General features: G+C 46.7%; 1 protein-coding gene across 3 annotated transcripts in view; it reads right to left on the reverse strand.

Moving 5' to 3' along the window:
* Positions 1-22,570, reverse strand: part of TMLHE (trimethyllysine hydroxylase, epsilon) — a 79,649-nt gene extending 57,079 nt beyond the window's left edge. Inside the window, exon 1 of one of the 3 annotated variants that reach the window (XM_075322631.1) lies at positions 22,482-22,570. The gene's annotated coding sequence lies outside the window, so the exon portion shown is untranslated. The remainder of the gene's footprint in view (positions 1-22,481) is intronic. The other 2 variants (XM_075322633.1, XM_075322632.1) reach the window with 2 other exon arrangements.
* Between the last annotated feature and the right edge of the window lie 2,462 nt (positions 22,571-25,032).

Below are 25,032 nucleotides of genomic sequence, written 5' to 3' on the forward strand. Positions count from 1 at the left end.
TGAGAACGCGGCGGGCATAGAAGGCAGTGACAGCACTGACGTCAGCAGTGCAGGAGATCATTACAGCAGGTAATGATCTCATCTAACCTCCTGATGGCAGCGCTCGTCATCCCCTGCAGTGACCTGGGCTGACCTATTGCTGTTAGCTCAGGTCACTGCATTTACTCTCCCAGCCAATGGGGAACATTCTGTTCTTCATTGACTGGGACAGTGACTATGGTATGGATTACGCCGGACCTGGAATTGATTGTTCTTTTCAATAAATTGGTGAAAGAGGGAATGTTTTGGGGAGTGTTTTTTCAAATAAAACTTTTTTTGTTGTCTATTTTTTTTTTGTGACTGGGTTGGTGATGTCAGGTATCTGATACACGCTTGACATCACTAACCCCAGGGCCTGATGCCAGGCGACATTACACATCTGGCATCAACCCCATATATTACCCCGTTTGCCACCGCACCAGGGCAACGGGATGAGTTGGGGAGAAGCACCAGGATTGGCACATCTAATGGATGCGCCACTTCTGGGGCGACTCTGGCCTGCTATTTTTAGGCTCGGGAGTGTCCAATAATTGTGGACCTCCCTAGTCTGAGAATACCAGACAACAGCTGTCCGCTTTACCTTGGCTGGTGATCCAACTTGGGGGGACCCCTACGTGTTTTGTTTTAAATTATTTATTTAATGTAAAATAACAGCGTGGGGTGCACTCTGTTTTGGATTACCAGCCAAGGTGAAGCTGCCAGCTGTGGTCTGCAGGCTGCAGCCGTCTGCTTTACCCTAGCTGGCTACAAAAGATGTGGGATCTCCACTGTCATTTTTTTTTATTTTTTTTTTTGGCTAAATACAAGGCTAAGCACCCTTTAGTGCCACATGAAAGTCACTAAAGGGTGCCAGCTTAGAAAATGCAGGGAGATAGGACATTATAGAGGTCTTTCTCATCTATCATCTATCTATCCATCTAGCTATATTATTTATTGCAGTTACAGCATAAAAAACTGGAGGGACCAACCTGCGGAAAAAATGCGGCAAAATCGCATGCGTTTTTCCCCGCGTTTTTTTTACCGCAGGTGCGGTAATCTTCAACTCCCAGAAGTTTCTCAAGAAATTTTCTTGAGAAAAATCACTTTTCTAGTGCGCACATAGCCTTAACAGGAAATGTTTTACCTCACAAAAAGAATCAGCTGTGATCTTGTGCTGTAATATCCGTATAATTTTTTGTGTTCCCCGGCCCAGGAGATGTGGTATGATCAGACCATGCATCTGTACGGTCACACACTGCCATTACACAGTACACAGCAGGGACACATATATAAGATCTCAGACATTTTTGTTTCTTGAAAAACATCCAAATTGTGAAACTTAAATTTTATTCCAAAATCTATTGATTAGAATACACTTTATTTGTGGAAAAAACACCTTTAAATGGAATATGTCAACAGGTTTTTGCTACCTCATCTGAGAGCAGCATAATGTAGGCAAAGAGGCCCTGTATCCAATGGTGTATCACTTAGATTACTGGGTGAAGCCATTCTCACACAATCAGAATTGTTAGATTTAGGGGCACTTTGCACACTACGACATCGCAGGTGCGATGTCGGTGGGGTCAAATTGAAAGTGACGCACATCCGGCGTCGCAGGCGATATCGAAGTGTGTAAAGCCTTTTTTATTCGATTAATGAGCGCAAAATCGTTGTAATCGTATCATCGGTGCAGCGTCGCTCATTTCCATAATTTGTAAATGACCAATGCTACGATGTTGTTCCTCGTTCCTGCGGCAGCACACATCGCTGTGTGAGAAGACGCAGGAGCGAGGAACATCTACCTGCGTCCTGCGGCTCACGCCAGCTATGTGGAAGGAAGGAGGTGGGTGGGATGTTTACGTCCCGCTCAGCTCCGCCCCTCCGCTTCTATTGGTCGCCTGCTGTGTGACGTCACTATGATGCCGCACGACCCGCCCCCTTTGCGGGTCGCCGGCCAGAGCGACGTCGCAGGGCAGCTAAGTGCATGTGAAGGTGGCGTAGCGATAATGTTCGCTACGTCAGCTATCACAAGAGATCGCAGCTGCGACAAGGGCAGGGACTATCGCGCTCGGCATCGCAAGCATCGGCTTGCGATGTCGTAGTGTGCAAAGTTTCCCTTAGTCATGTACCAGAGCTTAGAGGGCTGTCCCCGCCCACACCAAGCTCTCTGTAGAGACTGTACATTGACAGTGAGGTGTCAATCAGAGGAGGAGGTGTGCTGGACGGCCATGCATATGATATTGTAGTCCAAGCAGTGATAAGTCCTGCTGATTAAACAAATATGGTAAATAAACAACAGATCGGACCTTGACAAGACAGGCATCCCTGAATTCTGTGCGTTAACCCTTACAGCATGCTGTCCTAAGATTACATAGCAAAAACCTGCGGACAGATTGCCTTTAAGGCCATCAGGATTACCACTCCGGGAACAAAAATTGGATTTTATAAAGGCAAAAAGCAATGCCTTATTCAAAAGGTTTTATTTTTTGTTGTAAGAAAATAAAGGAGTTTTTTTAACCAGTGGGCTGGATTCAATTTTAATCAGTGTGTCCATTATTACCATCAGTATGGCATGCGATGTTTTGTATGCATATCAAACAAAAACAAAAAAAAAAAAAAAAAAAATTACATTACTTCTTGTACTCAAACCGTAAAAAAAAAAAAACCCAAAAAACCGCACAAGTTACTGTTCATCATTTTTTTCCACGGATCTATTGAAGTTTCTCCGTGATACATCGAACGAAAAATTAACAACTCAGTTTTTGTTTTTTATTGTTTGCAGACAATCTGAAAATGGACACAGATGTAATAAACCCCATAGACTATAAATGTATACGTGTTCTAGAAAGAAAAAAAAAAAAAATGGACGTCTAAATGAGGCCACTGCTTATTATTATTATAATTTTATTCATTTATATAGCGCCATTAATTCCACAGCGCTTTACATACATTGGCAACACTGTCCCCATAGGGACTCTAGATTGTGAGCCCCAATCTGTAGGTCTTTGGAGTGTGGGAGGAAACCGGAGAACCCGGAGGAGAACATACAAACTCCTTGCAGATGGTGTCCTTGGTGGGATTTGAACCCAGGACCCCAGCACTGCAAGACTGCAGTGCTAACCACTGAGCCACCGTGCGCTAAGGATAGGCTATAAATGTCTGATCAGCCGGGGTACGACACCCGACACCTCCCGCTGATCAGCCGCTGTTAAGCCATGTGCCCACAGGAGAAAGTAACTGCGGAATTTGCTACGGAAAAGGGAAAACCTGAGGATTTTTTTTAGATTTTCCAGACAAATCCACTGGTTTACGCAAGTACAGACACTCCATGTTATCCTATGGGATTTGGGGAGTGCTGCATCAATGCTGCGGTATTTATGGCTGCGGAAAATGCTGCGGATTTCCCGCAGCCGCACATAAACTGCATGTCCATTATTCATGCGGAATTCCTGCTTTTCTACTATGGAGATACAGGGCGGGAATTCCGCACTGTTTCCGCAGATATACCGCAGCAAAGGATAGCTGCGGATTCCGGGGAGTTGCTGCGTGAACCTGCGGAAATACCTGCAGAAAAGTCCGCAGGTACGATCTCCCATGGGCACATGGCCTTAGGGTTGGGGCAACATCCAGAAATGCTCAGTTCTAGAATTGCTCAGTCTCCAGATAGCGGCCACTGCCGGGTACTACACACCGCCTCCTACTCAGATCAATAGAATGCAGATGTGCAGTACCCGGCCGCTATCAGAAGACGGAGCAGCTCTGGAACTAAGCCTTTCTGGCCACCTGCTGCCGGCACCGCTGGGGTGCCAGGTGTTGGACACCTTCCGATCAGTCATTGAGAACCCATCCTAAGGACAGGACATCAATGTAAAAGTAGTGGACAACCCCTTTAATCATACAGTTCTCCATGCGAGATGAGTGTAGCGCTCCTGAGCCACTCAGGGCACTACAAGGAACTGCATCCTCTTGGGGATGCAGGACCTACAACCTGGGACCTGGAGTACCAGTGCCGATACCACCAAAGCACAACCAAAATCCTAGTTCTCCAAACCAGAACTAAAGGGTTAATCAGTAAGGGGATGGTTGCCTAGAGTTAGGAACAAGTCCAGGGATTAGCCAGTCTGGTGGGAGGGGACAGAAGAGAAGAAAAAAAAAACAAAAAAAACCCAAACAACAACAGTGGCACACAGAGAGGTGTGTGGACATGCTGGAGCGGAGTTCGTGCGACGGTGACCCGGGGGCACAAGAGAGGTCGCCAGGGCGGATATGGACAAGTACCGCTGGGACCGGAGCACGCACGGGGCACAGGGCTCTAGACCAGGGCGCCAGTTCTACACAGCTTGATAATCACCTGCACGGTGAGGACACCTTCATGGACTTCCCCGAACCAAATAATCTGGGGGCATCAGCAGTAAACTAGGATCAAGGTTCGGATACTTACCTGCCTACAAGGTCTGCACTGCCCGCCGTACGGAGGAGACCGATACCCCAAAAGGGACAGTTGGGCCCCAAATGCTCTATGCTACGGGGACCCAACCATCAGAGTGCCGGGGACAGCGCAACCTGGGTCACTACATTGGTACTGATACTCCAAGAGACCTGAACCAGTCATCCACCGGTCAGAGTAAATAGAGACTGTTCATTACAACCTTGTGTGGTCTCTGTTATTGCCCTTCATTTCTCCCAGGCACGGCTCTACCTGCGGAGGGTCCAACATCATTGTTGCAACCACCACCAGCCCTAGGAGTACCCACATTTAGCAACGGCAGTTCTTCACCCTTAACCGCAACCCGCAGGTGGTGTCACGTACACTAACTTTCATCCCTACTTTAAATAATTACCCTTTTTCAAGAGAAGCCCCAGGGCACGGGACCGGGCAACGGCCACCAGAGTGACATTCCCATTTGCAACCGCCTGGGACAGAGTACCCCTTCCCTGGGCGACACATGAGCAGCTCACAGATTCGTAACGACTATGTATTTTTTTCTTTTATTTATACTAGCTGTAGTACCCGGCGTTGCCCGGGATAGTAACTGTCTCTCTCCCAGTCTTTGTCTGTCTCTATCTCTATGTGTGTGACTCTTTCCCCGTGTGTCTTTGTCTCTCTGTCTCTTTCCTTGTCTGCCTCTGTCTGGCTTTTTTTTTCCCCTATCTGTCTCTGTGTTTGTCTCTGTCTCTTTCTCTGTCTGTGCCTGTCTGTCTGGCTCTTTCTCTCCATCGACATCATATTACCTCACACATAAGCTTCTTATGCTAACACTGCTAACACTGTCCTTTGTTACTATAGCAACCAATCACAGCAGGGGTCTCAAAACACGCGGCCCATCAGGCTGCTTTGTGCGGCCCCAGGCCCGTGCCCCTGTTCACTATCGCGGCCGGTGCAGGGGCCGCAGCCACTGTCTGCACTTTGTTAGATGAGTGTTTTGCCGGCGCTGCGCTCTCAGAAGCAAGGACTGTGCACACGCAGCTCCAGCAAAACATTCATCTGACATAAATCGCTGCCAGTGGCTGCGGTCCCTGCACTGGCCGCGATAGTCACCGGGGCACGGCCTGCAGACAGCAAGAAGCAGAGATGAGGAGCCGAGGGAGCGCGAGACAGGTGAGAAGAATGGTGTTTGCTTATTTTGTGTGTATGTGAAGGACGGCACATTAACCCCTTAGCGACCTATGACGTACTGGGTATGTTATGGCTGCCTGGTACTTAAGGACCCATGACATACCCAGTACGTCATGGCGAAATCGCAGCCCCGGTGGCTGCGATCGCCGTTTGCATTTGCATTGCCAATAGCAAATACCTTAGATTCGGGCAGGAGGGAACCTCAGGAGGGGTGGCGTCTCCTCCCCAGACCTACGGAGGCTGTGATTGGCTGTGCGGCGTTCGTCAGCCAATCACAGCCACTGTAATGTTACGGCCATTGAAAATGGCTGTAACATTGAAATCCAGCCCTGATCAGTGCAGCTGTAGCACCGATGATTGGCTGGAGCTGGGTGACCTCTGTTTCACCCGCCCCCAGCTCTGATTGGAGAGACCTGCCTTATGACCGATCTGTCCAATCACTGTGGATCTGGGGCCGGAGACCGCCCCCTCACCTTCACTCCGGCGTCTGTGGGTGGAAGGAAGCCGAGAGCGATCGGTAAATTATAGCGCCCCCTTTCACCCGTCGCCACTGCCCCCCCCCCATTACTAAAGGATGGGGACAAGGTGGGCACCTGTCTATAGGATGGGGACAAGGTGGGCACATTACTAAAAGATGGGGACATTACAATGATGGGCATAATACTATTGGATGGGGACATTAGAATAGGGACAAGGCCAAGGCTGGGGTCATTACTATAGGATGGGGACAAGGTGGGCACATTACTATAGGATGGGGAACATTACTAAAAGATGTTCTCCAAAATTTCTATATAGTGATAATTGTAACACTATTAGTTACAAGAAAGGGATAAAATGTAAAAAAAAAAAAAAAAAAAAAAAACACAAAATAAGGCATGACTTTTTTTTTTTTATATTTAACCAAAGAATGTGCACATTTGTTATAATAAACAAGTGAAAAAATGTTGAAAATCAGTGATCCAAAAGGTGTGTAAAAAAAATATATATGGTACCAAAATGTCATTTTTTGTCCCGCAAAGAATGCGGCCCCCCAAATTATTTTTTCCCTCTGTGCAGCCCATACACCCAGACGAGTTTGAGACCCCTGAATCACAGCACCTATTAATAACCTGTAGCTCACAGCTCCATTCACTTTAATGGAATCATAAGATTTGGAGAGTAACTATAAAGCGCGGGTTACATTTTCTTGTCAAAACAATCGATGATGTTCCCGAGTCACATGGGGCGTCTGTGCAAAATTTCATAATTGTAAATGCGACGGTGCGGATTCCTTTAGCACACACACACACACACACACACACACACACACACACACACACACACACACACACACACACACACACACACAGCTTTATATAGTAGATTACCATATGTTCTATTCTTTTAGAAGGTAATAATTGCACATTTTAGCCAAAACTATAAAGGAGTATATAGCAAGAGAGTGATTGCAGAACACTAATGCAGCAGTCACATCAATAGTCTGTGGCCCACTAGACCAGAATCTTAGGACCCTCCTCCCTGCGGCGTTCCTGGCGCCTCTTCTGATTAGTGAGCCCCCGCAACGTCGTGTGTGCGCTGCAACATAATGATGTCAAGGGACAAAATAATTAGAAGTGGAGCTGGTGATGCCGCACGTAAGAGGTTGGCAGGACTCATGTATAGCAGCCATAGACTACTGATGTGTCCACTGGAACAGGGACTCAGTTATCACATGTGCATTTCCAAAACAGATACCGTATATTTTCCCCAAAGTGCACACTTGCAGTCAACGTCAACATAATTGCTCGTATTATTCCTTGCTTCTACTCATATCCATCCCTTTACCTAGTAACACACATATTCAGCTGAGCACAGCATTAATGTTAGCAGCGCTGGGCGGACAGATGACCGATCATATGACCAACAATTGCCCAATATGTGTGTGGCAACCTGAGCTCAGACGTCAGGGATTTGTCTCAAACACATAAAAAAAGGGTCCAATTTTCCTCAGTGTTTTACCATCAATATTTCACCAGTGATTTTGTGGTATAAATAAAATAAATTGCGATGTTTAAAGGGAACCGGTCACCACTTTTTTGGCGTATAAGCTGCGGCCACCACCACCGCACTCTTAGGCCGTGTCCGCACTTTGCGTTTACACACACACACACACACACACACACACACAGTCCGACAATTAAATTAATGAAAAATATACAATTAATGCTATTTTACCGCTAAATAAAAAAAAAAAAAACGCTATAATTCTATGAAATAACTATTTTCTTTATTTCAATATTTATATATGTGTTCCTTTTTTTCCCCCCTTTCATTGTGTTTGACTATTTAAACTTTATTTAGCAGTGTCTTTATGTTCAAAACTCATCTTTCAAAACGCAATGGAAAAGCATGTAAAAAGTGCAAAAAACGCGGCTAAAACGTGGTAAATACGCATGCGTTTTTAGCGCTATTTTGTGGGCAAAAGCAACTTTGGCAAAAATCAATTACTGCCAGAGGATGCGTTTAGAACTGCAAGTAGGACGACGCAAAGTGCGGACATAACCTTACATACAACATTCTAACATGCTGTATATTAGAGCCCAGGCCGCTGTGAGAACATAAAAAACACTTTATAATACTTACCTAACGATCGCTCGGTGGGCCATATGGGCGTCTCCGGTGCCAGCGCCTCCTCTTTCGGCCATCTTCATCCTCCTTCTGAAGCCTGGGTGCACGACGCGTCTACGTCATACACACTCGCCGGTCCTGCGCAGGCGCACTATAATACTTTGATCTGCCCTGCGCAGGATCTGAATGCCGGCGAGTGTGGATGACATTGGATGCATCATGCACCGCGGCTAGAGAAGGAGAAGATGGGCGAAAGAGGAGGCGCCGGCACCGGAGAACAGAGACGCCCACAAGGCCCACCGCACGACCGTTAGGTACGTATTATAAAGTGATTTTTATGTTCTCACAGCGGCCTGGGCTCTTATATACAGCATGTTAGAATGCTGTATATAAGAGCCCGGTGGTGGTGGCCGCAGCTTATAGGCCAAAAAAGTGGTGACAGGTTCCCTTTAACTAGTAAACAACACCGATGCCGTCCGTGTGCTGTCAGACACATAGACGTGCATGGGTATTTTTGATTCATGACGCGGATCAAAACCGGACATGCTGCTGTGATTTTTTTTGCGCATACTGTCTGCAAAAAAAACCAAAACTACATGTGAACAGCAACCCAGACTAAAACAGGTACAAAGTTTATTTGTAGAAAATACAGGACACATACATGATTCATGGATGTCTGAATGAGGCCTTAAAAGTGAACCTGTCAGGTGCAATATGCAGCCAGAGCCACAAGCAGTTCTAGGTATATATCGCCAATCCCTGCCTAACCGTACCTGTATACACTAGCATAGATAAAGAGATCTATAGAAAAAGTATTTCTAAAGATGCTTTATGATATGCTAATGAGCGCAGGGACTAGTCACAAGGGCGGTACTTCCCTTGGCTAGTCGTCCCCCTTGGCATGTTAGAAAACCCAGAGTGGCGTGCTAACATGCTAATAGATGTGCAGCGTCAGAGGCATGATCGCGCTCATCTCTGCTGCCACCTCTGGTTTTCGGCTCAGTGCGCACGATCAGAACGTCGCCAGACTTCCGGTCATGCTCATTACACCAGTGAGAAGCCAGGACACCTACACCCGGCTTCACAGTGCACAGGATTGGAAGTCCGGGACATCTTATGCACACTGAGCCGAAATCCAGCGGTGGCAGCAGAGGTGAGCGCGACCAGCCTCTAATGATGCGCATTCATTAGCATGTTAGCACACCCACAGGGAGTGCTAACATGCTAATGAGGCCGACTAGCCAAGGGAGGCAACGCCCTTGCGATTAACCCCTGCACTCATTAGCATATAATAAAGGATCTTTAGAAATACTGTTCCTAAAGATCTGTTTCTCTATGCTACTATATACAGGGACTGTAAGGCCTAAGCCACATGGCGAGAAAAACAGTGCGAGTTGAGTGCGATAAAACATCGCATTCCACTCGGACCAATATTAGCCTGTGTGTCAGCGCACATGAGCGATTATTTTCTCAGCTCTAATCGGACCGAGAAAACAATCGCAGCATGCTGCAGGTGTAATGCGAGACTCTCTCTTGCACCCATTCAAGTGAATGGGGTGAAGAAGGGGAAAAAAACCCAAAAAAACGCACTGCACTCGCGGTACTACGGTGTACCGCTAGTGCAGTGCAAGAGTGGCAATAGCCGGCTACGCAGGAGAGAGGGAGATAAATCCCTCCCTCCTCTCCTAAGAGCCAGCCCACCCCCTGCAGCTGAGGTCTGCTCGCACGAACGGACCTCAGTTGCAAGGACACACGCATGACACTTGGCTCTGCTGTACTGCCAGCACGAGCCGAGTGTCATGCAAGGGGATCGCAGTAGTCCCCGTGTGGCCCCAGCCTTAGGCAGGGATTAGCAATGTACCCAGAACTGCTCATGGTTGTGGGTGCATATTGCACCGGACAGGTTCCCTTTAAAGGGGTTGTCCAGTCTAAAGTGACAAGTCTGCAGTCACTGTATGTCACTGGCGGACACAAGACAGAAAAGGGCTCCTGTGGAAGAACAATATATGGGCTCTTTGCAGCCTAAAAGCTGATCATAAAGCACAATTTCAGCTGCTTTGGAAGTAGAAATGGGCCCCCCAAAGTTTTGGGACCCTGTGCGACTGCACCAATGACATGTCCACCCCTGCTCTATGTAACTGCAGACTTGTGAATCCTTACATTGTGTGCACTGTGAGGATTCTCCGGTGTCAGTGTTGGGAATGGAGGTCACATGGCTACGAGTATGTGGTATGCAAACTCCCAGCCAGAATCCAACTTGAGCGGGTGGCCTCATATTATAGTGCCACATATTCCATGGTGCTTTATATGTGGAAAAGGGGCATACATACAAGTACAATAATCATGAACATTTCAAGGCACAGACTGGTACAGGAGGAGGGCGGACCCTGCCCGAAGAGGGCTCACAGTCTACAGGAGGAGGGCGGACCCTGCCCAAAGAGGGCTCAGTCTACAGGAGGAGGGCGGACCCTGCCCAAAGAGGGCTCACAGTCTACAGGAGGAGGGCGGACCCTGCCCAAAGAGGGCTCACAGTCTACAGGAGGAGGGCGGACCCTGCCCAAAGAGGGCTCACAGTCTACAGGAGGAGAGAGGATCCTGCCCAAAGAGGGCTCACAGTCTACAGGAGGAGGGCGGACCCTGCCCAAAGAGGGCTCACAGTCTACAGGAGGAGGGCGGACCCTGCCCAAAGAGGGCTCACAGTCTACAGGAGGAGAGAGGATCCTGCCCGAAGAGGGCTCACAGTCTACAGGAGGAGGGCGGACCCTGCCCAAAGAGGGCTCACAGTCTACAGGAGGAGGGCGGACCCTGCCCAAAGAGGGCTCACAGTCTACAGGAGGAGGGCGGACCCTGCCCAAAGAGGGCTCACAGTCTACAGGAGGGCGGACCATGCCCGAAGAGGGCGCACAGTCTACAGGAGGAGGGCGGACCATGCCCGAAGAGGGCGCACAGTCTACAGGAGGAGGGCGGACCATGCCCGAAGAGGGCTCACAGTCTACAGGAGGAGGGAGGACCATGCCCGAAGAGGGCTCACAGTCTAGAGGGAAGGGAAAGGATACAGTAGGTGAGTGTCAATTTAAGTGTATTGCACAGGGCTGAGCCAATCTTGGTGGATTTTGGCCGGGGAGTTGCACATCACACATTCTCCGACACGTGACCACTGTTCCCGGCTCTGACTTGTCATATTAAAGCGGACCCCTTGAAGGGTATGTTCACATAGACATATCAAAAGTATTGAATTACACTTTAAAAAAACAAACAAACAAAAAAAAACGACATGGATTGCACATCCCAGATAATACAATGATCTAAAGCCGTTAGGCAAAAAATTAAATAGCACATGAGGTTCTTTGGTACCATTCGGATCACACTGTATTAAACCCACTGCCACGTCACGGCAAACCTCTGAGTGGGTCCCTATTCTAAATCTTCTAGTGCGGCACTGTGCACTAACCACTGCTGCAGCAACAAAGCACCAGCAGGACAGGTGACCTGGTGCCTCACAGCGCCCATGCTGCAAGACAAGGCCCCATGGTTCCGGGCCGCACCGCCCCACTGACACAAAGCCACCACACAGTGAGAGGAGCTGCGCACTCACCTAAGGGTATGTGCGCACGTTGCTTTTTACCTGCTTTTTTGCTGCTTTTTCTTCTGCGCTGTTTAATGCCAAAATGGATGTGTTCTTCTATTCAAGCAAAGTCTATGGGAATTTGGGTTTCTTGTTCACACTATGTTGTTCAAAATGCTGCCTTTTTGTGGCAGAACTTTGGTCAAAAACTCAGCTTTTCAAAGAAGCAACATGTCAATTGTTTTTGCCATTTGGGTTTTGCACTGCAAAGCTGAGTTTTTGACCAAAGGCTATGTGTCCACGGTAGAATGTACCTGCGGATTTTTCTGCCTGAAAATCCGCGGATTTGCCGCGGATTTACCGCGGATTTTGATGCAGATTTTTTTTTTTCCCCATTCAAAACCAAAAATCCGCACCAAATCTGCACCAAACAATTGACATGCTGCAGATTTTTCCGGATCAAAATCCGCGGCAAATCCGCAGCGGAAAAATCCGCAGCATGGACACAGGATTTCCAAAATGCCATTGAAATGGCTTGGAAGTGCCGCTGCTGCAGATTTTCGGGAAATCCGCGGCAAAATCCGCGCAAAATCCGCAGCGTGGGCACATAGCCTTAGGCTATGTGCGCACTGGGAAATTAAATTTCCTTGCGTAAATTCCGCAGGCTCACAAAGATGTTATCACCTGCGGAAAAAATCCGCACCAAATTCCGCACCAAAATCCGCATGCGGATTGTCGCGTTTTGTTGCGGATTTGGTGCGGAATTGGTGCGGATTTGGTGCGGTTTTTCCGCAAGCTGTTCCCTGCGTGATTTTTACATTAGATTAGGGAAAACCTGCAACTACCTGCGGAAAAGAAGTGACATGCACTTGTTTTTGCTGCGGGATTTTTGCAGCAAAACATGCAGCTGTCAAATTCCGCCCAGTGCGCACAGGATTTTTTTTCTCCATAGGATTTGCTGGTGATTCACTGCAGAGATGTTATGAACATTTTCTGCAGCGAAACATGCAGCAAATCCGCGGAAAATCCGCGGCAAAATCCGGTAAGTGCGCACATAGCCTTACACTGGCTCCTATATGTGAATTAGGAGCAACAAAGGCTGACCCCTCTTGCAGTCTCCTGCTGATTAAAATCACCTGTGCCAAATGGGGGAGTGCAGATGCAAGCAAAAAACAGAGGAATATAGACTGTTAATTAGCAAACTAAAAAGAAAAAAAAAATTGTTGAATTGTTTTGAGGATTTAGAAATGCTGCAAATTTTGCTCAATAGAATAAAATGGTAAAATCTGCAGGGCACATCTGGAGCATGAACGCACACGGCACAGAATTAAAGTCAATTCACGCACTGGATTTTGTTTTACGCTGGATTGGATGAGATTTAGTGAGTAGTGATGAGCGAGCATGCTTGTCACTACTCGGTACTCGCACGAGTATCACTGTACTCGGGCTGCTCGGCGGGGACCGAGTAATCTCGCGATACTCGTGCTTTACTCGTGGTCTTCATTTCTGCATGTTGGCGCTCTTTTGAGAGCCAGCCCTCATGCAGGGATTGGCTGGCAGACCACTGCAATGCCACAGCCCTGTTAGTTGTGGAATTGCAGTGATTGGCCGGCCTGCACAGCGTCACCGAGCCTTTATATAGGCCGGCGCGCTGTGCTCTGCTCACAGCTATTCTGACAGTGAGTGTAGGGAGAGTGTCGCTGATTCAGGGAAAGCTTTGCGGCCCTTTATAGCTTTTTCAGTTGCAGGGCTGCAAACAGTGTGACCAAAAGTCCTTCTCAGGACTATTCTAGTTGTATACAGGCAGGCAGGGTATAGCCAGGTCGGAGTACAGGAGCAGAGTCCTTCTCAGGACTATTGTTGCTATATACAGGCAGGGTATAGCCAGGTCTGAATACAGGCTAGTGACCAAAAGAGTCCTTGTCAGGACTATTGTAGCAGTATACAGGCAGGCAGGCAGGCAGGGTAGTGGTGACCGTATACCAGCCTTCATATCTGGGGCTGGTGTACACAGTGTAAAACAGTCCAGATAGTGTCTGACTTGTCTGTACTGTAATTGTCGCTCCCCAAAAAAACCTGTTAGGTTATTATTGCGTCCGTGCTTGGTTTTTAAAACCGCACGTGTGTGCCTGTTGGTGGCAGCGTACAGGTGCACTGGTGTGCGTTTACCAAACTATTATATAACGCACAAGTGTAGTGTATAATACACGTCAGTCAGCAGTGGCTGATAGTGTCAGAGTTCTTAATTTTTGCTCCTAAAACCTGTGTTAGGTTATTATTGCGTCCGTGCTTGGTTTTTAAAACCGCACGTGTGTGCCTGTTGGTGGCAGCGTACAGGTGCACTGGTGTGCGTTTACCAAACTATTATATAACGCACAAGTGTAGTGTATAATACACGTCAGTCAGCAGTGGCTGATAGTGTCAGAGTTCTTAATTTTTGCTCCTAAAACCTGTGTTAGGTTATTATTGCGTCCGTGCTTGCATTTAAAAACCGCACGTGTGTGCCTGTCGGTGGCAGCGTACAGGTGCACTTGTGTGCAATTTCCAGAAACTTTGATATAACGCACAAGTAGTGAATATACACGTCAGCAGTGCACAGCATTGCAAAATGCGCAAGGGCATTGGCAAGGAACAAGGAAGTGGACGTGATGGTGGTGCAGGCAGAGGCCGAGGTCGTGGGCAAGCTCTAATTTCGCCACAACAAAGGGCCACATCTAGTCGCTCGCACGTCCTGTCCCAAATTCTTGGGGACCGCAGCAGTACACCGCTCTTGAACCAAGACCAGTGTCAACAGGTTGTTAGTTGGATAGCGGATAATGCTTCCAGTCAGATTGGCACCACCACAAACACTCTGTCTTCCACACGGTCAAGTGTCAGTAGCCGTGATACTGCACCGCACATTTCTGAACCTGATCCTCCTTCCTACCACCAGGCTGAGTACACGTCCTCCTCGGACATTAATGATCCCACACTTGGACACTCGGAAGAGCTGTTCACGTTTCCATTCACACATTCTGGCCTCTCGCCAGCTCATATTGAAGTGGGTCATGAGGAGATCGTCTGTACAGATGGCCAAATATTTGAGCAGCCACGTTCTCACGAAGTTGGCAACGTGTCTCAACAAGTGGTGGACGATGATGAGACACAATTGTCAGCAAGTCAGGAGGAGGAGCAGGGTGCGGAAGAGGAAGACGACGTGGTGGATGATCCAGTAACTGACCCAACCTGGCAGGAGGATATGCAGAGCGAGGACAGCAGTGCACAGGGGGAGGGAGGCGTAGCATCACAACAGGCAGTAAGAAGCAGGGTGGTGGCCCCAGGCAGAAGTCAGGCAACCGTTCCCCGGAACAACACGACGACACAAGGTGCCTGTACAAATGTTAGGTCTTCACGAGTCTGGCAGTTTTTTAAGTTGGATCCAGATGATTCAAAAAAGGCCATTTGCAACACCTGCCGTGCCAGCATCAGCAGGGGTACCAAAACTAGCAGCCTGACCACCACCAGCATGATCAGGCACATGTCAGCCAAGCACCCGACTTTGTGGGAAGTACAACAGAGTCGAGGAGCAGTGCTTGCTGATGTCACTGCTACGTCTTCGCTGGTTGTGCATGCGAGCCAATCCTCTGTCCATGCTGCCTGCGAACAAGCCTCCTCCACTCCTGCACCTGCAGTTGCCTACGCAGAAAGAACACCATCATCAAGCACGTCCTTGTCCCAGCGCAGCGTTCAGTTATCCATTCAGCAAACCTTTGAACGCAGGCGCAAATACACTGCCAACACCCCACATGCCACAGTTCTAAATGCTAACATTTCGCGACTGCTTGCGCTGGAAATGTTGCCTTTTAGGCTGGTGGAGACAGAAGCATTCCGTGACCTGATGGCGGCAGCTGTCCCACGTTACTCGGTCCCCAGCCGCCACTATTTCTCCCGGTGTGCCGTCCCCGCGTTGCATAACCACGTGTCACAAAACATCACACGTGCCCTGAACAACGCTGTTTCACCCAAGGTCCACCTAACCACAGACACGTGGACAAGTGCTTGTGGGCAAGGCCGCTACATCTCGTTGACGGCACACTGGGTTAATATTGTGGAAGCTGGGACCCAGTCTGAGCGAGGGACGCAACACGTCCTTCCCACACCAAGGTTTGCAGGCCCTACCTCAGTCAGTGTTTCACCCACACTCTACAGCTCCGGAATGTCATGCTCTTCAGCCTCCTCCTCCTCCTGCGCATCCTCATCCACTGTGCCCTCCACACCAGTCACAAGCTGGAAGCACTGCAGCACTGCCTCGGCGAAGCGGCAACAGGCTGTGCTGAAGCTAATCTGCATAGGTGACAAACCCCACAATGCAGAAGAGCTGTGGACAGCTCTGAAACAGCAGGCAGATCACTGGCTCACACCTCTGAACCTAAAGCCAGGAAAGGTCGTTTGTGACAATGGCCGGAACCTGGTGGCGGCTTTGAGGCGAGGCCAGCTGACACATGTTCCATGCGTGGCCCATGTGCTCAACCTCGTGGTTCAGCGGTTTATAAAGTCATACCCAGAGCTGTCTGATCTGCTGGTAAAAGTTCGCCGCCTGTCTGCACATTTTCGAAAGTCACCTACTGCTTCAGCCGGCCTTGCCGGCTTTCAGCGCCGTTTGCATCTTCCGGCTCACAGACTGGTGTGTGATGTCCCCACGCGTTGGAATTCAACTCTGCACATGTTGGTCAGGATATGTGAGCAGAAGAGGGCAGTTGTTGAGTACCTGCATCACCTAAGCCGTCGGGAAATGGGTCAAACTCCACACATAACACCTGAGGAGTGGAGATGGATGTCAGACCTATGTACCATCCTCCAAAACTTTGAGGACTCCACCAAGATGGTGAGTGGTGATGACGCCATTATTAGCGTCACCATACCGCTACTCTGCCTTCTAAAACGGTCCCTGCTGAAAAACAAACATGATGCATTGCAGGCGGAGCGCGATGAGTTGCAGCAAGAAACAGTAGTGGGTGTGGGTGATAACACACAGCCCAGCCTCGTCTCATCACAACGTGCAGTGGAGGACTATGACGAGGAGGAGGATGAAGACATGGAGCAACTCTCCGGCCAAATTGAGGATATGACATGCACACCAGTCATATCCTCGATTCAGCGTGGCTGGCCAGAGGACAGGGTAGATGAGGAGGAGGAGGAGGAGGAGGAGGAGGAGGAGGAGGACAGCATGTTCAGTCATCTTGTTGGTCAGGCTACTGAAGTCCTGGCTGTTAAGAGTCTGGCGCACATGGCTGACTTTATGGTAAGCTGCCTGTCTCGTGACCCTCGCGTTAAGAACATCTTGGCCGACAATCATTACTGGTTGGTAACACTGTTAGACCCACGCTACAAGGAGAACTTTTTGTCTCTTATTCCCGTGGAGGAGAGGTCAACCAAAATGCAGCAGTTTCGGAAGGCCATACTCACGGAAGTAGGCAAAGCATTCCCCTCACAAAACGCTAGCGGCATAGGTCAGGAATCAGTGGACAACCGAGGCGTACAGCCGAGAGAGGCACAAGTCCAATCCGCCAGAGGTAGGGGAACAGTCTTTAAGATGTGGGACAGTTTTCTCAGCCCCTCACGTACCACAGCCCCTGAGGTGCGGGGTAGTGCCACAAGAAATCCTAAGTTTGCACAGATGCTGAAGGAGTACCTTGCAGATCGAACAACTGTACTCCGACATTCCTCTGTGCCTTACAATTATTGGGTATCCAAGCTGGACACGTGGCATGAATTGGCTCTCTACGCCTTGGAAGTCCTGGCCTGCCCTGCTGCTAGCGTTTTGTCAGAGCGTGTTTTTAGTGCCGCAGGTGGAATCATTACAGATAAACGCACCCGCCTGTCAACTGAAAATGCTGACAGGCTGACTCTGATAAAGATGAACAAGGGTTGGATTGGGCCAGACTTCACCACACCACCAGCAAATGAGAGCGGAGTTTAAAGTTTGCCATGTACCTCCACTCACCCATGGGTACACTTCTCGACTTTGGATAATCGCTGGACTGCTCCTCCTTCTCCTCATGCGCCATCATGATGACCGTTACAATAGTTAGGTCTTTGTTTCAGGTATACCCCCAGTGGTAAATTTTTTCGCCCATTCTTTGCAGAATGGACATTACAACGACAGGAGACCCGCTCCTTTGCAATGGGAACAATGTTTTGAGGCCCTCATGCACGTCTCTACCCAGGGACAACGTGGAGCCTCCCAATTTTTGGCTGCCCTGCCTAAGGGCTATACTGAAATACACCCACTTCCTTACAATGGGCACTTCAGGTTTACAGGCCATCATGCACGTCTCTATCCAGGGACAATGTGGAGCCTCCCAATTTTTGGCTGCCCTGGCAAAGGGCTATACTAAAATAGACCCACTTCCTTACAATGGGCACTTCAGGTTTACAGGCCATCATGCACGTCTCTATCCAGGGACAATGTGGAGCCTCCCAATTTTTGGCTGCCCTGGCAAAGGGCTATACTGAAATAGACCCACTTCCTTAAAATGGACACTTAATGTTTTGAGGCCATCATGCACGTCTCTACCCAGGGACAATGTGGAGCCTCCCAATTTTTGGCTGCCCTGGCAAAGGGCTATACTGAAATAGACCCACTTCCTTACAATGGGCACTTCAGGTTTACAGGCCATCATGCACGTCTCTATCCAGGGACAATGTGGAGCCTCCCAATTTTTGGCTGCCCTGGCAAAGGGCTATACTGAAATAGACCCACTTCCTTACAATGGGCACTTCAGGTTTACAGGCCATCATGCACGTCTCTATCCAGGGACAATGTGGAGCCTCCCAATTTTTGGCTGCCCTGGCAAAGGGCTATACTGAAATAGACCCACTTCCTTACAATGGGCACTTCAGGTTTACAGGCCATCATGCACGTCTCTATCCAGGGACAATGTGGAGCCTCCCAATTTTTGGCTGCCCTGGCAAAGGGCTATACTGAAATAGACCCACTTCCTTACAATGGGCACTTCAGGTTTACAGGCCATCATGCACGTCTCTATCCAGGGACAATGTGGAGCCTCCCAATTTTTGGCTGCCCTGGCAAAGGGCTATACTGAAATAGACCCACTTCCTTACAATGGGCACTTCAGGTTTACAGGCCATCATGCACGTCTCTATCCAGGGACAATGTGGAGCCTCCCAATTTTTGGCTGCCCTGGCAAAGGGCTATACTGAAATAGACCCACTTCCTTACAATGGGCACTTCAGGTTTACAGGCCATCATGCACGTCTCTATCCAGGGACAATGTGGAGCCTCCCAATTTTTGGCTGCCCTGGCAAAGGGCTATACTGAAATAGACCCACTTCCTTACAATGGGCACTTCAGGTTTACAGGCCATCATGCACGTCTCTATCCAGGGACAATGTGGAGCCTCCCAATTTTTGGCTGCCCTGGCAAAGGGCTATACTGAAATAGACCCACTTCCTTACAATGGGCACTTCAGGTTTACAGGCCATCATGCACGTCTCTATCCAGGGACAATGTGGAGCCTCCCAATTTTTGGCTGCCCTGGCAAAGGGCTATACTGAAATAGACCCACTTCCTTACAATGGGCACTTCAGGTTTACAGGCCATCATGCACGTCTCTATCCAGGGACAATGTGGAGCCTCCCAATTTTTGGCTGCCCTGGCAAAGGGCTATACTGAAATAGACCCACTTCCTTACAATGGGCACTTCAGGTTTACAGGCCATCATGCACGTCTCTATCCAGGGACAATGTGGAGCCTCCCAATTTTTGGCTGCCCTGGCAAAGGGCTATACTAAAATAGACCCACTTCCTTACAATGGGCACTTCAGGTTTACAGGCCATCATGCACGTCTCTATCCAGGGACAATGTGGAGCCTCCCAATTTTTGGCTGCCCTGGCAAAGGGCTATACTAAAATAGACCCACTTCCTTACAATGGGCACTTCAGGTTTACAGGCCCTCATGCACGTCTCTATCCAGGGACATTGGTGAACCTCACAATTTTGGACTGCCCTGGCAAAGGAAAATACTACAAAGACTCACTTCCTCAAAATGGGCACATTAGACTCATGTACGTCTCTTCTCAGGGACATCGGAGTGCCACACAATGTTTTCACGTAAAATCTTTCATGTATTAATCTCAAAAAGTAACATACACCAGCTCTATCTCACTATTGGGTATGTGCCCTTAACATTTCTGCCATGAAAAATCATTTTGGGGTCATTTTGGAAGGTTTTCTGGTGAGTCCGTAAAAATGGCGTAAAACGCGGACAAAATTGTTCACAGCTGTGACTTTTGAGTGATAAATGCTTCAAGAGGTCTTCCCCATGCTGTTGCCATGTCATTTGAGCACTCTTCTGAGACTTTTGTGCCATTTTTAGGGTTTCTCCATGCTGCCGGGAGGTCATTTCACAAAAATACTCGGGTCTCCCATAGGATAACATTGGGCTCGTTGCTCGGGCCGAGTACACGAGTATCTTGGGAGGCTCGGCCCGAGCTTCGAGCACCCGAGCTTTTTAGTACTCGCTCATCACTATTAGTGAGATCTCTCCCTTTACTGGTAATGGGTTATGTTGTCGATTTTGATTCTGAAAATCTGTGCTGGGAGGTCCATGGCACATGTGCTAAGGCTGCTTTCACACATCACTTTTTTTGCAATCAGGCACAATCCAGTGCTTTGCAGAATCCGGCGCTTTGCAGAAGAAACGCATCCTTTTTTTGCTGCCGTATGCGTTTTTTCCTCATAGACTTGCATTAGCGCCAGATTGTACCACATGGCCTTGCGTCCGTTTTTTGCTGGATGCGGCATATTTAGCCGATGCGGCGGCCGGATGGAATATTGCATGCAGTGTTTTTTGTCTGCATCGAAAAACCGCATCGCGCCGGATCCGGCGCGATTTATAATGCAAGCCTATGGACGCCGGATGCGGCGACCTGCGGCAAGAAAACGCATCCGGCTGCCAGATGCGGTTATTTGAACTGCGCATGCTCAGCATCAAACCGCATCCTTCAAAAAACAGATGGGCCACATGGAAAAACTTATGTAACGGATCCATTTTTTTCGCCGCATCCGTAAGGCCAGTTTCACACATCCTTCTTTTTGCCGGTTTCGCGGATCCAGCGCGCTCCCGTACAGTGAATACAGTACAATGACAGCGCAACAAGCACCAGTCACGTGCTGTCATGTGACCGGCGCATGTGACCCGGAAGTTACAGCGCTGTCATTGTACTGTATTCACTGTACGGGAGCGCGCCGGATCCGCGAAACCGGCAAAAAGAAGGATGTGTGAAACTGGCCTTACACAGGTTTTTGAGCCGAATTGTGCCTGATGCAAAAAAAAAACAAAAAAAAAACCAAAAAAAAACCCGATGTGTGAACATAGCCTAAGCGGGAACATTCATTTAGGCTGTGTGCACACGCTGCGGGTTTTTTTCTTGCAGATTTTAATCAATCTACAAGGAAAAACGCAACCCAGCCAAGTCTATGAGAATCCTGATTTGCTGTGCACAAGATGCAGATTTTTTTTTGCAGATTTTGGTGCAGAAAAAAAAAAAACTGCACCAAACAATTGACATGGCAATTGTTTCTGCTGATTTTCCCATCACAATGCAATAAAAAAAACAAAAAAAAAAACAAAAACTTTTTTTTCTGCAGCAGTTTTCCTGCCAAGAGATTCAGTTTTGGGTACAGAAAAAAACTGCACCCAAATCTGCAATGTGGGAACATACCCTTATGGGTTATCCAACCTCAGGGTCCATTCACACTGCATTTTTAGTCTGAGTGGACAAAAAAAAAAATAATACACAATTCAACAACTTCTCGACCAACAATTTTTATGAAATCATTTTCACAGTTGCTGGCGTCAGATTTTCTGCACCAAAAAAAAATAAAAAAATAAATACATTTACTCCAAGTGTGAATGCGGCCTAATAATGTGGTTGTCATATCCGTAGACAAGCGCCACTGGCCTCCAGGACAGCAGAACCAATAGATAAAATGGGTGGCACGGTGGCTAGCACTGTATGGTGGCTCAGTGGTTAGTACTGCAGTCTTGCAGCGCTGGGGTCCTGGGTTCAAATCCCACCAAGGACACCATCAGCAAGGAGTTTGTATGTTCTCCCCATGTTTGCGTGGGTTTCCTCCCACACTCCAAAGACATACTCATAGGGAACCTAGATTGTGAGCCCCAATGGGGACAGAGTTGCCAATGTATGTAAAGGGCTGTGGCATTAACAGCGCTATATAAATGAAATAATAATTATAATATTAAATGGAGACGAGCTGCTGCCAGACATTTCTGCTTACCTGCTGACAGGTAAAAATAAATAAATCTACCCTTTGGAGAGGCATATGGAGGCTGCCGTACACACTTGGCAGTTTCAAGTTGGACCTACAGGATACTTTAGAATATCTGACTACAATATGGAGACGAACTGTTGTCTGTTACCAATGGCAACCGGCAGAAACCTATAAAAAACAATTTAACAGACCTACAACTCACTGGTTATTATGAAACTACAACTCTCAGCAGACTCTGGTGTTTAAGACATGCTGTGAGTTGTGGCTTCATAGTTAGGCAGACACTGCAACATGAAAAAGCAAAAATAACTCATGCATTACTGAACTAATGCCTTCCAATACAATTCTTGCTACAAATGACAATAGAATAAACATACATTACTATCACGACACGCACATCTGCAGCTCACGCCACCTGGCAGGACCGGGTCCCCTTGCGGACAACTTACTGAGCTTTACATTTCAACTGGACAGAACAAGTCTTTACATTACATGCCTGATGGAAGTTGTAGTTTTTCATTGCTCTATTATCGCTTCCTGAATCATAATTGACACTACAATGCCCAGGATGCATTGCGCGCAGTGAACTAAGTCCTCATTCGCCACTCTACAAACCAATAGACACTCACTACTTTAGGATGACGGGAAATGTAGTTTGGCCGACCTCTCAACCTTATCAGTATGCGGAAGAAAGGAACTACCATTCCAGGAATTCTAGGCGGCGTCCACGCTGGATGAGGCTCCTTAGTCCTTAGTGTCTTGCAGACTGGCCTGCGCCTCTGTGTTTACTTGCAGGCTGGCCTCGTGTGGGTGCGCGGGATTTCTTTCATGCTGGGTGCAAGAAAGTGACTTATTGAGGAGGATTATGGTGCTCCTGTGTAACTGGCTATGGCAGTGCTAGGGTTAATTATTGCCCTGGGCTCTCAAAAATGCTATTTTATGCAGACAGGATAGAGATCACATGGCCCCAGCCATAATCACAGGACCAGAAGTGCAAAAAGCAGGGGATATGGCACAAATATGATTTATGGAAAGGGACAAATTTATTTATTTTTTTTTTAATTGAATTTTACACATATAAACCTATTTTTAGTATTTTGATGCTTTTTTACGTTTACACCTATAATCCTACTTTTAGTATTTTTTTTTTTTTACATTTAGGCAAAAAAAAGCAAAGGGCATACATTTTTTTATCGAACACAATACACACAGCATATATATACTGTGTGTGTGTGTGTATATATATATATATATATATATATATATATATATATATATATATATATAATACACACACAGCAAATATATACTATATATATAAATATATAGTATATATTTGCTGTGTGTGTATTTTATATATATATATATGTATTTATGTGTGTGTGTATATATATATATATACTGTGTGTGTGTGTGTATATATATATATATATATATATATATATATATATATAATACACACACAGCAAATATATACTATATATATATAAATATATAGTATATATTTGCTGTGTGTGTATTTTATATATATATATATATATATATATATATGTATTTATGTGTGTGTGTATATATATATATACTGTGTGTGTGTGTGTGTGTGTGTGTGTGTGTGTGTGTATATATATATATATATATATATATATATATATATATATATATATATATATATAATACACACACAGCAAATATATACTATATATATAAATATATAGTATATATTTGCTGCGTGTGTATTTTATATATATATATATATATATATGTATTTATGTGTGTGTATATATATATATATATATATATATGCTGTGTGTATTATATATATGTGTGTATATATATATATATATAATTGCTGTGTGTGTATTACATATATGTATATATATATATATAATAAAAAATTATATAAAAAAAGAAAAAATGAAAGTAAAATATATCTCTCTCTATATATATATATATATATATATATATATATATATATATATATATATATATATATACACAATTTTACTTTATTTTCTTTTTTTTCCTTTTGTGGCTTACGTTGCATGCTGTAACTATAACATTTATTTTTTCTCTGCAACACATAATTTTTCACCCTTTTAGATCTCAGTTTATTTTATTTTTTTCCAGTTTTTATTTTTTTCTGTTAACAAAAGCAAGTGTTTAGGAATCTTTTATTAGTGTTTTTTTGTTGCCTTTTACACACTGCAGATCACATGATTGTAAAGAGGAATGTTGCCATCATGGGATGGTGGAGCGCATGGTGTGTGGAGGAGGCCTCAGGCGGTGTCTTACAACGTGCAGCAGTTTTCATGCCTCATGGCCGTAATTCAGACTTGTCCCTGATGGAGACGTTACAATGTGACAAACAAGAACAAAGACTCTGCTTTCATTTGTGGCCGTCTTCAGAGGACGCAAGAGCGTAGAGGATGCTTTAAATAAATGCCCCATATCAACCAGATGATTACTAAGTTAGGAGCCATCGGGATCCTACAAGTTATCCATGTGCGCAGACTACGGATTTGTTTCTGCAGCGAAAAACGTACCTTCTGGAGGAAAAAACTAACCAAAAACGCATGTGATTTTGGCGCGGAGTTACCGCGTTTTTGACAGCGTTTTTTTTAACATTATCAATGGCAAAACACAGGGAAAAACGCAGAAAAGAAGTGACGTGATACTTCTTTTTGCTGCAGAAATTGTGCAGCAAAACCTATAAGGAAAAAAGACGCAACGAGCGCACAACATTTTGGATTTCTCAGGCTTTGCTGGGGAAGGAAATGCATGAAGCTTATGAACAAAAACTGCATGAATTCTGCAGCAAAAACCACAGCAAATCCGCAGTGTGCGCACAGGGCAGCCATGTTCACACGTTGAGTATTCGGTGAGTTTTTTTTACCTCAGTATTTATGTCAAAACCAGGAGTTGTAAAAT

This window comes from Anomaloglossus baeobatrachus, chromosome 9 (assembly GCF_048569485.1).
Source record: "Anomaloglossus baeobatrachus isolate aAnoBae1 chromosome 9, aAnoBae1.hap1, whole genome shotgun sequence".
In the NCBI taxonomy this organism is placed as follows: domain Eukaryota; kingdom Metazoa; phylum Chordata; class Amphibia; order Anura; family Aromobatidae; genus Anomaloglossus; species Anomaloglossus baeobatrachus.